The sequence below is a fragment of the Pleurodeles waltl genome, chromosome 1_2 (assembly GCF_031143425.1).
Source record: "Pleurodeles waltl isolate 20211129_DDA chromosome 1_2, aPleWal1.hap1.20221129, whole genome shotgun sequence".
Taxonomy (NCBI): domain Eukaryota; kingdom Metazoa; phylum Chordata; class Amphibia; order Caudata; family Salamandridae; genus Pleurodeles; species Pleurodeles waltl.
This window is the reverse complement of record NC_090437.1, coordinates 1,037,060,802-1,037,075,418: the sequence shown is the minus strand read 5'-3', so window position 1 is coordinate 1,037,075,418 and position 14,617 is coordinate 1,037,060,802.

Sequence of the window (14,617 nt, the reverse complement as noted above, 5' to 3'; positions counted from 1 at the left end):
CAACAGTGTTTTGGCAGAATATGATGTGGCCTATTAACTTTTTTCAAATGCTTAAAATGTAGACGAATTAAATAAAGCAGTGGAATAAGCCTACACCAACTTGAAGCATCCAGAATACTTTTCAGTGTTTCCTTTGAAACACCTCAAACAATGGCACATGCTTTTATTTTTGTAAACCCCTTCGAAGATTAATCAATGACATTAAACAAGATAACGTTTGCTTGAAAAGTACGACATTAGTTTGAACTTATTCACCACGTTTCGGAATATTGATTTGAAGACGTATTTTTGATTCCGCCACTATGTGTATCAGTATTTTAGTTGAATACCTATTGATTTATGCTGCTTTCACCATTTTGAGGGCTGAACATTCGTAGATTGAACTTGTCCATTAAAAGACATGTATATACAGGTGTTTATTGGTAATCGATCGAAGGATAGCCCGTGTTATTTTGGATGTAGTGCTTACCAGTTTTCTAATAGAGTTACATGCATTTGATGGATTTTTCAATCTAGTAGCCAGTGATACTGTATCGTACACTACAAATGCCTAGGGTGAAAGTTCTGTGGCACTGCCACTCTGTCAGTTACACCTACTTGCACTAAGGGTACAGACAGGCATGTTAGTAATATGTAGTCAGGTTTAGTTATTCCAAGCTTCCTTACTATACAACAAAGAAATTCATGACAAGACAGATAAATTCAACAATCTAATGCGAAATACACAGCAACATATTCCAATCTGAATTGTTTCTTGCTAAACCAATTAGTTTATTTTCCGAGTGCAAACGTCCATCTGTTAGCACGGGCTTTGCGTAAAAAATAAAGGGGGTCATTCTGACCTTGGCGGTCCATGACCGCCAACAGGCTGGCGGTTCTTCCTGGGCGATTCTGACCGCGGCGGTAAAGCCGCGGTCAGAAAAGGGGAGCCGGCGGTTTCCCGCCGGTTTCCCGCTGACCCAGGGTATCCGCCATGGCGGCGCTGCTTGCTGCACCGCCATGGGGATTCCGACCGCCTTCCCGCCTGCCTGTTTCTGGCGGTGTTCACCGCCAGAACCAGGATGGCGGGAACGGGTGCCGTGGGGCCCCTGGAGGCCCCTGCACCGCCCATGCCACTGGCATGGGCAGTGCAGGGGCCCCCTAACAGGGCCCCACAAAGATTTTCACTGTCTGCTTTGCAGACAGTGAAAATCGTGACGGGTGCCACTGCACCCGTTGCACCCCTGCAACTCCGCCGGCTCCATTCCGAGCCGGCTTCATTGTTGAAGGGGCTTTCCCGCTGGGCTGGCCGGCGGTCTTCTGGCGTTCGCCCGCCGGCCCCGCTGGAAAGCCAGAATGGCCGCCGCGGTCTTTTGACCGCGGAGCGGTCTTTCGGCGGGAACCGCTTGGCGGGCGGCGACCGCCGACCGCCGCGGTCAGAATGACCGCCTAAGCCTCCTTGATGCAGGAGCAGAGTTATAGAAATCTTTTTTATTTCTCCTAAATGTTTACTGATTGCATGTGCGCTGCACTGTATAGCACACACCCAATGCGTGAATGGTATAATGTTTCTTTAGGATTCCCTTTCAGTACAAAGTCTTTGTTAGATACCACTCTCACAACTTTTTACTATGGTGCAAAGATGTGTGCATGGCATATTTCAGCCTGTTTGTATGTCAGCCCTGATTAAAAGAGCAAAGGTAGGCCACATTTATTAAATATGGTAACGCACTGCTCTCTCACCCTAGGGCACCACTCTCTCATTCTGTGATTTAAGAAATCTTCGCCTGTTTGTGCACTCATTGAATGGTTCATAATAAAATGTGCTAATCTAGTACATCTTTATTAACATTAAGGGCCTAATTAAGAGTCTGGTGGTAACTAGACCGCCAGACTCTATGTGGCAGTTTAGACTGCCGCTGCTGTGGCAGTCCAACCCCCACATTACAACCCTGGCAGTCCGACTTCCAGGGTACTGCCATCTCCGCCAGGATCGGTGATCATGACGGTTTTATGGTGGGTGCAGGTTGTAATCAGCCAGGGTGCCCTGCTGATTACATCCTGGTTCTCCGCTGGCCTTTTCATGGCGGTTTCACTGCTATGGAAAGGCTGGTGGAGAACATGTGCAAGGGGCCACAGGGGGCGCTGCACTACCCATTCCAGTGGCATGGCAGTGCAAGAATCCCCCTGTGTAGCACCCTCAGTTTCTAAAAAAGCCTTTTAGTGAACAACTGATTTTAAACCCAGTTATCCACTGGTATTTCTTCTCAAAAGCAAAAAGCAAATGCCTTTTCCACTGGTGTAATGTCACAGGAGCAGCACAGTCTATGTTAACAAGGCTCTGAGAGATCAACAGTTAAAATGATGCCATCTCTCTAGTAACTCATTTGGAGAGGAGCGTATGCATGCTGTATGGAGAAAGAGAGGTTTGGCCTAGGAGATTGTGAGGAAGGGTGCAAGACATCAGTTGCTGCCTGTTAGAAAATATTTAGAGAAAGTAAAGTAGTAGATTACTGTTTGTTGGATGAAGGGTATCTAGACATTCCTTTCATATTTCATAGAAGGAGGAGGAGGATGAGGGTTAGGGGGATGGAAGCATGTCACTTATTTTAATAGAAATACATATTTGGAAAGGTGAGGTGAGGGCTATTGCAAGAGTGGTTATGTGAGATATGCATTTTGATATATTTAATTAATTGGGGCAGAGAAGAAGCTGAGGGTGATAAGAAAGAGTTAAGGAGAAGGAAGCTAAGGGAGAGTAGTCATGGTCACCCATGACTTCTCTCCCTTGAAATGCTGCTCTATGACATTGTTCTATAACAGGGTGCTAACAGGTCTCTAACACAACATAAAGTTGTAGTGGGGTAATCGTAGTAACTGGGTGCTTTTCCCATCTGGGATTCAAGAGAAATCATACACAACTCATGTTTCTCTCTCAAATATTTGATGTCACTTAGAATTCATCTGGGGAAAACAACAGTGCTATGCAAAAATTATCTATCCATATTTTAAATATGGAATATATGATTCATAAGGGTTGCACCACACTACTTTGGACACTAATACAATGCAGTATTTCTCACTAAGGGCCTCATTACAAGTTTGGCAGCCACCAAAAGACCGCCATGTTGGCAGTCATGGTAGCATGGCAGCCACAATTCAGACACTGCCAGAATTCTGGAGGGCGGGAAAGAGGCGGTTCTACCACCAGCACTGCCAGCCCGTCAAAAACCTCCAAATCAATTACAACCCACAAAACACGATAGCGGTAAACCAGAGCGGTGCAAACCGCAGCGGTCTAACCATCAATACGCCACACCCCATTGGATAGTTCCACACACCTGACACACATCTATACACCAGACACACCTACAAATGCCATACACTGCAAGATAGAGGTAGCACACAGAAATAAGGAACCTTTGAATAGGCACCGCTCAGCACTCCAAATACCAGTCATCACACATCTGCACATCATACACATCCCAAAATGTTTTCATCCACACATCAGACACCATCTGTCATCCACTTACAACATAATACCCATACCCCATCAACCATGTTTCTTACCTTATTTGGTTGTCCACCACTACCATGTCCCCACAAACATATGCCCGGTTCACAGACGATGAGTTGAGGGTCATGGTGGATGAAATCATCAGGGTAGAGCCACACCCATTTGGATCACAAATCCAACAAACATAGATTGCCAAGAAAATCTAGATGTGGCAAAATATAGTCAACATGGTAAATTCTGTAGGCAGCTATCCAAGACCAAGGGAGGACATCAGGAAGAGGTGGAACAACCTTAGGGGGAAGGTAAGTTCCATGGCCGCCTTAAGACTGGCGGTGGGCCCCGACCTCCTCCCCCAGCCTTCACATCATGGGAGGAGAAGGTCTTGGACATCCTGCATCCTGAGGGCTTGACAGACATACCTGGGGAAGTGGAGTCAGATTAGTTACAACACTGAAAATGTCACCCTAAAGTTCTGGCTTGCATTCTCACTGATCTCCTATTTACATCTTAGCAGCCAACACAGTCAGCCCCCCTGTGTCCAACTCTCCAAAAACCTTTCTCTGGCATACCACATGTCAACTAAACTCATCTGGGGCATAGTGTTTGTAAATGGCATGGGTAGTACAGGTACTGACAGCACTACATCTCCCAACAGGCACTGTTCTACCTTTCAGAAAACCAGAACAGTGTACCAAATTGAAAATAGCCTTGCATCTCAACTACACAATCGACTACACCCACCTAAATGATCCACAGTATCACTGTCTAGGGCATTGACAGCAATGACATGGGCATTTGCCAGTACAAAACGACCAACACAAAGCTACAGCTGTGTCCAATGCTAAATGCCCCTTTTACCTCCCAACACCCATTGAAAGCAACTCACCTGGGAGGAACACATATATCTGCAGTGTGTTGTACTAGGTGTAACCTGACATATATATGGCCAGGTAGATTGGTTACCTCTAATCTGATGTACAAGTAAGTTTCAACTTCACATTGTGCAGCTATCAGTTGTCTCAATACTGAACTATTGCAAACTGGGAGCTAACATGGATGATATTAAACTACACAGCAGACAAGAGATGAGTCTAGCAACAGACATCCAACTGTCAAACTAATCTGGTATCCTTTACCAAGGTGTGTCATTTTATTTCCCTGTATCCCATATAGCTCCACCCTAGATTTAAAAGCAGGTATCACTGACATGTAATGGAATTTAGCTAAGCCTTTCTGTACATGGCTCAAATCATATCAACCTGTCAAAGTGTGATACAACATGTTGCATTACAATCCGTAATTGTCTGTTCCACTTCTTCAACAGATCACCTACCCATTGTGAACAGGGAGAGGACACCTGAGACAGCCACGTTCCTCTTGGATGAAGCCCTCAGTGAGGACACAACCCCTGGATGTGAGGACATTGAGGACAACTCTGGGTTATCTAAGACACCAGGTCAGTCTACAACTGTCAGCCTCACCCTGCCTACATGGACACCTCTCAGCCCTGTTGCATCTACATCCCAAGCAACCATTCACCCCCACACCTGTGTTCCAAGGGCAGTTAATACCATCATGTGCCCCCCCAGTACAGGTACCGGAGTCAGCACAAGAAACCCCTGACAATGAAGGACCTGGCATCAGTGGGAGTGGGCAAACTGTGCCAAGGGGACAGGCATGTGGGGGTATAGTGTGTGGGAGGGATGGTGTAGGGCAGCGGATTGAGGCTCATAGGGATACAACTGGCCAGGACACCTTTGCATAGTCTTAAGAGCCTACCAACAGTCCCAAGGTGTGATGGGCCATGTACTTACCATGATGGGGGAGATTAAGCAGCTGCAGATGGACAACCACCAGGAAGTCATGCAAAAGTGGGAGGCCCACAATGCCAACATGGCCTTCCTAATGGGGGTGCTGAGAGACATTAGTACCACCCTGAATAGGTTAGGTCCTCAACAGCAGACCCCTTCCATTGGCTATGTAACATCAGGCAGCCAGTGGAATGGAGGCTCTGCAAGTGGGTGGCAGGACATACCCCAGATACCCCTGCCTCTGTAGCTGAAGAATCCCCCCCAAATGCAGACATCCACCAAAACATCAAGGAGGAGCAGATACCAAGATATCAACAACTGCTATGCTACGCTTATGATTACAGTCATCATGACTGAGCCCTTAACTGTGTGCACTTAATGATTTGATCCCATTCCTTAAATTTTCCTCTGGAAATATACACTACTAAACCACATATCATGTTTGACCATCTTTTTTCAGCTATTTTGAACAGTTGACTGTGAAATTTGTTGCTCACACGATATTCACATATGTACCAAATATGTTAAGTCCCATCTCACATGCACTGTTAATCTAAGTTCAGATATATGTACATTTATACAAATGGACACAATCCTAACCCCATTCATTGCACTTTCCTGCACATAGGTTGACAAGATGCCAAACATCACACAGTGCAGTACGACTTCACCATTTAAAGCTTCAGCATAGGTGTGAATAACAAGCAGCCCAAAGACTAATGAAGTTAGGGACATGTCAGTCTTCGTCTATAGTCTATACAAATAGGCAAACAGATTGGTTTGTTCCTCATCAGCTAAAACCTTATCTCATTCCCTTACCATAACACTCTAATGACTAGATCCCATGATACAGACAGAGCAACTAGTCATTGTCCAGTCCACCTATCATGGTCAGGTATTAGTAGGCATGCTACTCACCTATCTGAGTCATTACACACATGAACAGTGGCCTGCAATGAGGTTTCATATTGACAGCTACAGACAAGTTAAATAGCATCTACATCACACCAACAACAAGGTAGAGTTTATGGAGTGCACAAGATGACATGTGTTAGTTACACTAGATCACACATTTGACACCCTCGGATCCTGATAACATGGCACACAGGTCGAAAGTGTTGAACAGTACACTACCATGCCACTATCCTGACAGTCTGGCATGGAACTCATACACCACCAATATGATGACATACATGACCTGGATTTATCCATGTTCACCTCACATGTCAGAACTGCAAATCCCACCTGTCTGTGACACAATTCAGAATTTACCAAATGAAGATAACCTTCTGAAGAAATCTGCAAAGTAAAAATGTGATACAAAAGGTATAGGCAGGTAATGGTAAGGGAGACCTATTAAGACATGTCCCAGATACAATAACAGCACAGATTATGCAGTGTGACAAATACTAACAAAGGAGATCATCACCATAATCACAACACCAAACACCAATTTGCATGCACACCTGAGCTATGTACTGCAAGGCAACTAATGAGCTGTCTGATGGTCTTATAAAGACCCTTCACAAACATCTCTAAGTCCACAAATAACCCACTGAGTAACCTATGAAACAATACTACACATACCTACAGTCAGTTGAAGTACTGATTTATGAGATCTGCATGGCTTTCTCCACCTTCATCCTCCTCACTGTCATCCTTACTTGGTAATTCTGCATTCTCACCCACTGGAACTGCTCCCCTTCATCTGGTATATATGGGATTTGACAACTCAGGCTGAGGTTATGAAGCATGTAGCAGGCAACAATGATTTGACACACCTTGGTGGGTGAGTAGAGGAGGGCTCCACCAGACTTGTCAATGCAACAAAATCTAGCCTTTAGGAGCCCAAAAGTCCACTCCATGACACGCCTTGTCATTCTGTAGGCCTCATTGAAGCGAACTTCCCCTGGCGTGGTTGGGTACCTCACTGGTGTCAACAACCAGAGATGGTTTGGGTAACCAGAATCACCTGTAAGGAATCATTACAAGTGTGCAAACATAAATCTTTCACATCCTTAGATTTGGTAGCAGACATAAGAACCTGACAAACATCACATATATCACTTAACAACCAGCCAGACGCTCTCTGTGCACTGTAGTGCCATCAGCAGTGGGATATTGCTGTTCTGCATGATGAAGGCATCATGAACTGAACCAGGGTTCTTTACGCATACTTGGAAAATGAAGAGGACCGCCAAACAGGCTTCTTGCACATTAATGGAGTGGAAGTTCTTCCTTGTTCCGATACACCTTTTCATTACCATTTGGGGGAACCAATGTTATATGGGTACCTTCAATGGTTCCCACCACATGTGGAATGTGTGCCAAAGCATAACAATCTGCCATCAAGTGGCCCAGATCCTCACAAGACCAGACTGAACATAGGCTGGGGTATGCCTGCAGTTAGGGCCACAGTATTCTGAAAGAACCCCGTGGCTAGGAAATGCAGCACTGACATGACTTGTACAATAAGTGGCATGCTATTTGGATGACGTATGGCAGGCATCAGATCTGGCTCCAACTGACAACAGAGATTCATGATTATCTGCCTATCCAGGTGGTAGGTCTGGATGGCATGTCGATCCTCCATGGTCTGTAGGTCTGCTAGTGGATGGTACACTGGAGGTTGTCTGACCCTTCTCATTCCAGGGTAAGTAAATGAAGGAATACAAGAAGGTATGTCAATCAGTCAATGTGTCCATTGTAAGTGTGAATGCACATATGTCACACGATGTGTGGACATGCCATATGACATATTTTTTAAACTTTGTACACAGGACATACCTAGGTAAATAAAGGCCAATGGCTGCAATGTCATCCCCTTACCTCGATTATGACTAGTAAATGGATACACATGTCACCGAAAGTCTCAGTGATAATAACAGTTATATCATGTTTCACATATGATAGGCACTAATACCATCTATCTATTTGCCATGAGGGTGCAGAGCATGCCACTAATGATACATGACTCACTTATCATGTATCTTACAACATATATATGAAATTGAATTTTAAATAATAAGTCGTTGCTCAAGCCAACACTGAAATCTATGGTGTTGATTTGTTTCTGATTGTGTGACGCATCTTTATTAGGACTTTTATGACCATGTAAGGACCTTAAAGTGGCAGCTGCCTGACCTACTATACGGATGTTAGAAATTTTCCTACGCCACCAGCGGAAGTTGTCATGGCAGTAGGTGGATACTACTGCAGTGGATATTGCCATTGGAACAAGTTGCTGCCTTTGGAGGTCTTGTCCAATGGCGAAGTCCGCTTACGTGTCTTACGTAGTGAACGTGACCACCATTTCATACCTCATCTCTAACTTGACTCCTGATACTTTTGCCAGCAAGACCTCCACAACTTGAGCTGCTGCGTACTGCCTCTGGGACCAATCACGTAACATCCTACAGGTGATAGGGCCCCTGCCTTCTCACCCGAAGAGCTTGAGAAGCTAGTGGAGGAGATCGTAGCCTTGTATGGACTGCTCTATGGTGCACCAGAGGAGCAGGTAAGTGCACCATGTGCACAAATATTTCCTTAGACCAACTATACTTTGTGAGACTAAGCAAAGACTGGTGGGCAAAGTTTCAGAATGTGTGCTTGATAGAAATGGGGTCTCTGGTTGGCTGTTAGGTTACCCCCTGCCCAAGCAAGGGCCCCACTCTTGTCAGGGCAATGGGGATACACACTTAGTTAACCCCTGCTTACCCCTTGGTAGCTTGGTACAAGCAGTCAGGCTTATCTCGGGAGCAATGTGTAAAGTATTTATACCAACACACAGTAACACGTGAAAAACACTACAAAATGGACACCACACCAGTTTAGAAAAATAGGCAATATTTATCTAAATCAAACAAGACCAAAATGACTAAAATACAACATACACAAGTTAAAATATGAATTTTCAAAATAATAAGAGTCTTACTCCATAGAAAACAATGGGAGCGATGATTTTGCACAAAGTACCTGGTTAGCTTCAAAACTAAAGCTGCACGGGTGAGTGTGCGTCAGAAACGGCAGTGATGCGTCAATTCTTTCCTTACACGGGAGGCGGTGTGTCGTTTCTTCTCCAGTCGGGCAGGCGATGCATAATATTTCTCCCTCGCAAGAGAGCGATGCGTTGATTTCTGGACAGGGCACCTCGATTCCGCACAGAGTTGGGTTGACTTTGACACCCAGGGACGATGCATGGAAAATCCTGTCACACGGTGTTAGAAAGGGGCAGTCCACGGGGTGCGTGGGGTGTGCATCATCATCAGCAGCTGCAAGTTGGAGTTGTGCATTGTTTCTCCAGCCATGATGCATCGATCTCCCAGGTGAGATGCTGGTGGAGCATAGATTTTAGCCGTGAAGCCAGAGGCGCGTCATTTATCAGCCGTGTTGCAGATGGTGCATTGAAAATTTCTCCGCACAGCGTTCTCTGCATGGATTTTCAGCTCATGCCTGCCAACTTCACCTTTCAAAGGCCCAGGGACTGGATAGGGCTCCATGTGGCAGGGCAGGATTCTCAGCAGAGATCCAGATGTTAGCAGAGGAAGTATTTGATGGCCCTGCGACTTCAAAACAGGAGGCAAGCTCAGTTCAATACATTGGAGATTCTTCTCAGCAGGAATGCACAACAAAGTCCAGTCTTTGTCCCCTTTCACAGGCAGAAGCAACAACTGCAGGATAGCACAACAAACCACAGTCACAGGCACGGGCACCACTTCTCCTCAACTCTTCAGCTCTTCTCCTTGGCAGAGGTTCCTCTTGGTTCCAGAAGTGATCTAATTTTCAGGAGTTTTGGGTCCAATTCTTATACCACTTTCTGCCTTTGAAGTAGGCATACTTCAATGGAAAGTCTATGTTGTTCACAAGATCCTGCCTTGCCCAGGCCATGCCCCAGGAACACCAGGGGGTTGGAGACTGCATTGTGAGAGGGCAGGTACAGCTCAATCAGGTGTAAGTGTCCACTCCTCCCTCCACTCTAGCATAGACTGCTCATCAGGATATGCAGGCTACACCCCAGCTCTCTTTGTGTCACTGCTTAGAGGGGATTCACAAACAGCCCAACTGTCAAACAGACCCAGACAGAGAATGAACAGACAGGCAGAGTGACAGAATGGTTTAAGCAAGAAAATGCCCACTTTCTAACCAGAGCATGGGTTAAGGTTCTGCAGCAGTCCATTTGTAGTTCTTCTGAAGAAGTCGGAGAGTATGAAAGCAGGAGGATGCTACTGAGTTGACTTGGTGGGTCATGGTGAGCGATGAGTACAGGATGAAGCTGAGGTTGCGTGTGTGGTTTGTAGGGGTGGGTGGTGCCGAGGGTTGATGGCCACCAGGAGTCATCCCAGACTGATGTGGAGGGTCCCAGGATGAGGGTCTCGGTTTTGTCAGAGTTGAGGTTGAGGCAGGTCTCCTTCATCCAGGCAGTAACAGCATCCATCCCATTGCAGAAATTCTTTTTGGCAGTTATGGGGTTTTCTGTCAATGAGATGATCAGATGGGTATCGTTGACGTAGGATATGATGTTCAGCCCATGGTTCTGGACGATGGATGTGAGCAGAGCCATGTAGATGTTAAAGAGCATCGGGCTCAAGGAGAAGCCTTGTGGTACTCCGCAGCTGATCTCCGTACGTTCTGACAGGTAAGACCGGAGTCGGACTCTTTCTTCTGCCAGACAGGAAGGAGCATTTTCACTGTAGGGTGTTTCCAAGGATGCCAGCTGCATCTTGAGCAGAGGGTAAGGTGTAAGACCGTGTTGAAGGTGGCCGATAGGTCCAGTAGGATGAGGGCTGCGGTATGGCCGCGTTCGAGGAGAGAGTGGATGTCATCTGTGGTTGCAAAGGGGGCAGTCTCCATGCTGTGCTTGCTCTTGAAACCTGATTGGAAGATGTCCAGGATGTTGTTGTCCCCGATGTGCTTACAGAGCTGAGCGTTGATGGCCTCTTCCATGACCTTGAATAGGAAAGGTAGCAGAGAAATTGGGCGGTAATACCTGAGGTCCAAGGGGTCGACCGTGGGTTTCTTCAGGAACGGGCAGATCTCGGTGTGCTTCCAGTCCTCTGGGAAGCTGGCTATCTCTATGGAACAGTTGGGGGTGTGGCGGAGCTCAGGTGTGATGGAGGTGTTGGCTTTGTTGAAAATGTGGTGAGGGCAGGGGGTCGTAGGGTCTCCTGAGTGGATGATGGTTCTGATGGTGTGGGTCATGTCCATGGTGGGAGCGGTACAGCAATGTAGGATCTGTGACTGTTCAGTGGGTCGGAGCTGCAGGGTTGTTGGAGGGTCTTGGGATCCAAAGCTGTTGTATATGTTTTTGATTTTCCGGTGGAAGAAGTTGGCTAGTCTGTCACAGTGGTCTTGAGATGGAGGGATACTTGCCTTTTCTGACTGGGGTTTGGTAAACTCTTTGAGCACGGTGAAAAGCACTTTGGTGTTGTGAGAGGTGGCACTGCTATGGTCCTGGTGACTCTGATGAGGTGGTGGTGGGATTTGGTGGCAGCTTTGAAGGCCTAGAAGTCTTCCGGGGACTTGCTTTTTCTCCATCTTTTCTCCAGCTGTCTTCAGGTGCGCCTGGAGTCCTGGAGTGCAGGGGCGATCCAGCTGGCCTTCTTAAGTTAGTGTTTAGCTGAGGTGTTACCGAGAGGGTCTAAGGTGTTTGCGCATTCGGAGATCCATTGCTGGAAGTTACGTGCTGAGTTGTTAGCATCTGCGGTGAGTCTCGGCTTGCTGAGGGTGTTGGTAAGCTGTTTCTCTGTGATCCGGTTGCATTTTGTGCTTGTGGCTCAGAGTGTGTGGAGGTGGATGGTAGGTGAGGTGATGGTGAAAGGGATGCAGTGGTGGTCGGTCCAGTGAAGCGTGGAGGTGTTATAGACAGTGATGTTGTTGCTGGTGGAAAAGATGGTGTTGAGTGTGTGCCCAGTGATGTGTGTTGGTGAGGGGACCAGTTACTTTAGTCCTATTGTGGTGAGGTAATTGAGCCGGGAAGTGGTGTTGGTGTTGTTACTATTGTCAAGGTGGTAGTTGAGGTCGCCGAGGAGGAAGTAGTTCAAGGAGGCAAGAGCCTGCGGAGAAATGATGTAGACGATGGAGTAGCTGAAGGCTGATCGGGGGCCGGATGGCATGTAGATGACATACAAATGTATTTAGAGGCACGTTATTCAACTATGTTGTTCCATCAGTACAATTACACTAAATGGTGCACATATGGCTGTGTCAAATTTCTACCAGTATACTGCATTTTCAACTTTGGTGATTGTAGATACCCACTGTTAGACTTTTCATCTTTGGTATGCTCTCCCTTAACATTTTGCCTCTGTTTCCCAGGTTGCTGATGTGTGCTGCACTCTGATTTTGCTGTTTTAGTTACTCTGGGCACTTTACCGCTGCTAACCAGTGCTAAAGTGCAAGTGCTCCTTTACAAAATGTGTATGTAATTGGTTTATCCATGATTGGCATATTTGATTTATTAGTAAGTCCCTAGTACAGTGAACTAGAGGTGCCCAGGGCCTGTAAATCAAATGCTACTAGTGGACCTACAGCACTGGTTGTGCCCCCCATATAAGTAGCTCTGTAATCATGTCTCAGACCTGCCACTGCAGTGTCTGTGTGTGTAGTTTTAACTGTAAATTCGACTTAGCAAGTGTACCCACTTGCCAGGCCTAAACCTTCCCTTTTCTTACATGTAAGCCACCCCTAAGGTAGGCCTTAGGTAGCCCCAAGGGCAGGGTGCAGTGTATGGTTAAGGTAGGACATATATGAATGTGTTTTTTATGTCATGACAATTAAATATTACTAAATTTGTTTTTCACTGTTGCAAGGCCTGTCACTCGCCCGTGCGGGGTTATTTTTGACGCACCCAAGGTACATTTTCATGCTAACAGTGTTAGTGTTTTTTGAAAACTACATGAAGACTCTTTTTGCATTTTAATTGATAACTTGACTTGTGTATTGTGGATCTTTGTCATTTTGGTCTTGTTTTATTTAGCCAACTATTCTCTATTTTTCTAAACCTGTGTTGTGTCATTTTGTAGTGTTTTCATTAAGTTACTGTGTGTGTTGGTACAAATACTTTACACCTAGCACTCTGAAGTTAAGCCTACTGCTCATGCCAAGCTACTAAGGTGGTAAACAGGGGTTAGCTGAGGGTGATTCTCTACCCTGAGTAGAGTGAGGGTCCTTGCTTGGACAGAGGGTAACCTGACTGCCAACCAAAGACCCCATTTCTAACACCCACCAACAGGTTATTCCTGTCAATGTAATGGTGGTAAGGTGTGTAGGTCCTTGAACTCTGTCCTCTGCAATGTCTCAATATTCCTGTTTATGTGCAACATATTGTCAGACATATACTATTCATCACTAGTTTTCTAATGCTTTCTGATATGTAACAGCAGCATGTGACACTGTGATGTCCATCTGACATGTCACATGACCTACATGGTTAACATCTTCACACCTGTTACAAGGTATTCCCCCTTGGTAAGTGAGGGATGTCCATAGACATTTGTGATGCCTCATCTGAGTATACAGCATGCATGATGGATACCATTGATGTGATCCAACATTTCAATGTGCATACCTATTTTGATATCAGAAGCTAGGAACGTTACAACCTTGCTAATGTTCTGTGAGTGGAAAGTGGCCACACAGCATTGTCCTTGGGCATATTGTTGTAGGCATTACACATAGGCAATCATAGTCTATTCACAGGTACACACTTGACAGACATGTATCAACATCATGTATCATTTGAAAGGTTCAGGGAAGCTGCAACATTACAAATAGGTATTTATACTTAGATTTGCTATGAAGGATGTGGCAAATGAGTCCTGTGTGTTTGGGAGCCTTGTACTGGCATGGGAGCCTAGTACTGGCATTGATACATATGTGGTACTTGTGTGGTAGTTCACATACGCATGTGAGTAGTGATGTAAGTGTATCTGGGCTTGGGGCTTGCATGATGGTAGGTGTTCCTGTCATATTAGCAACACGTGCTTTGGCCCAGAGAATCATCCACAGCCAGAAGTAATGCTTGGCATATCTGATGTGTGTGTAGTAATGTACTCAAAGATGGACTAATTGCATGATTAGCTAGGTCTGATTGTCATCTTGCAGCACAGTTTAGTTGTCCATATTTCTGGTACACTATGTTTGACATCTTGTGGTTGTATGTGGGACATAGGTCAGAGCCAACTTGCCCCTCACTTGACTGATGATGTTAGTTGTCTGAAGATCAATGACCTAGATGACTTGGTCCGCATTGTATTTTCAATCCTTGATACATCATTATTGGTGCATTTGTGTGTGACATGTGTTCTGACTC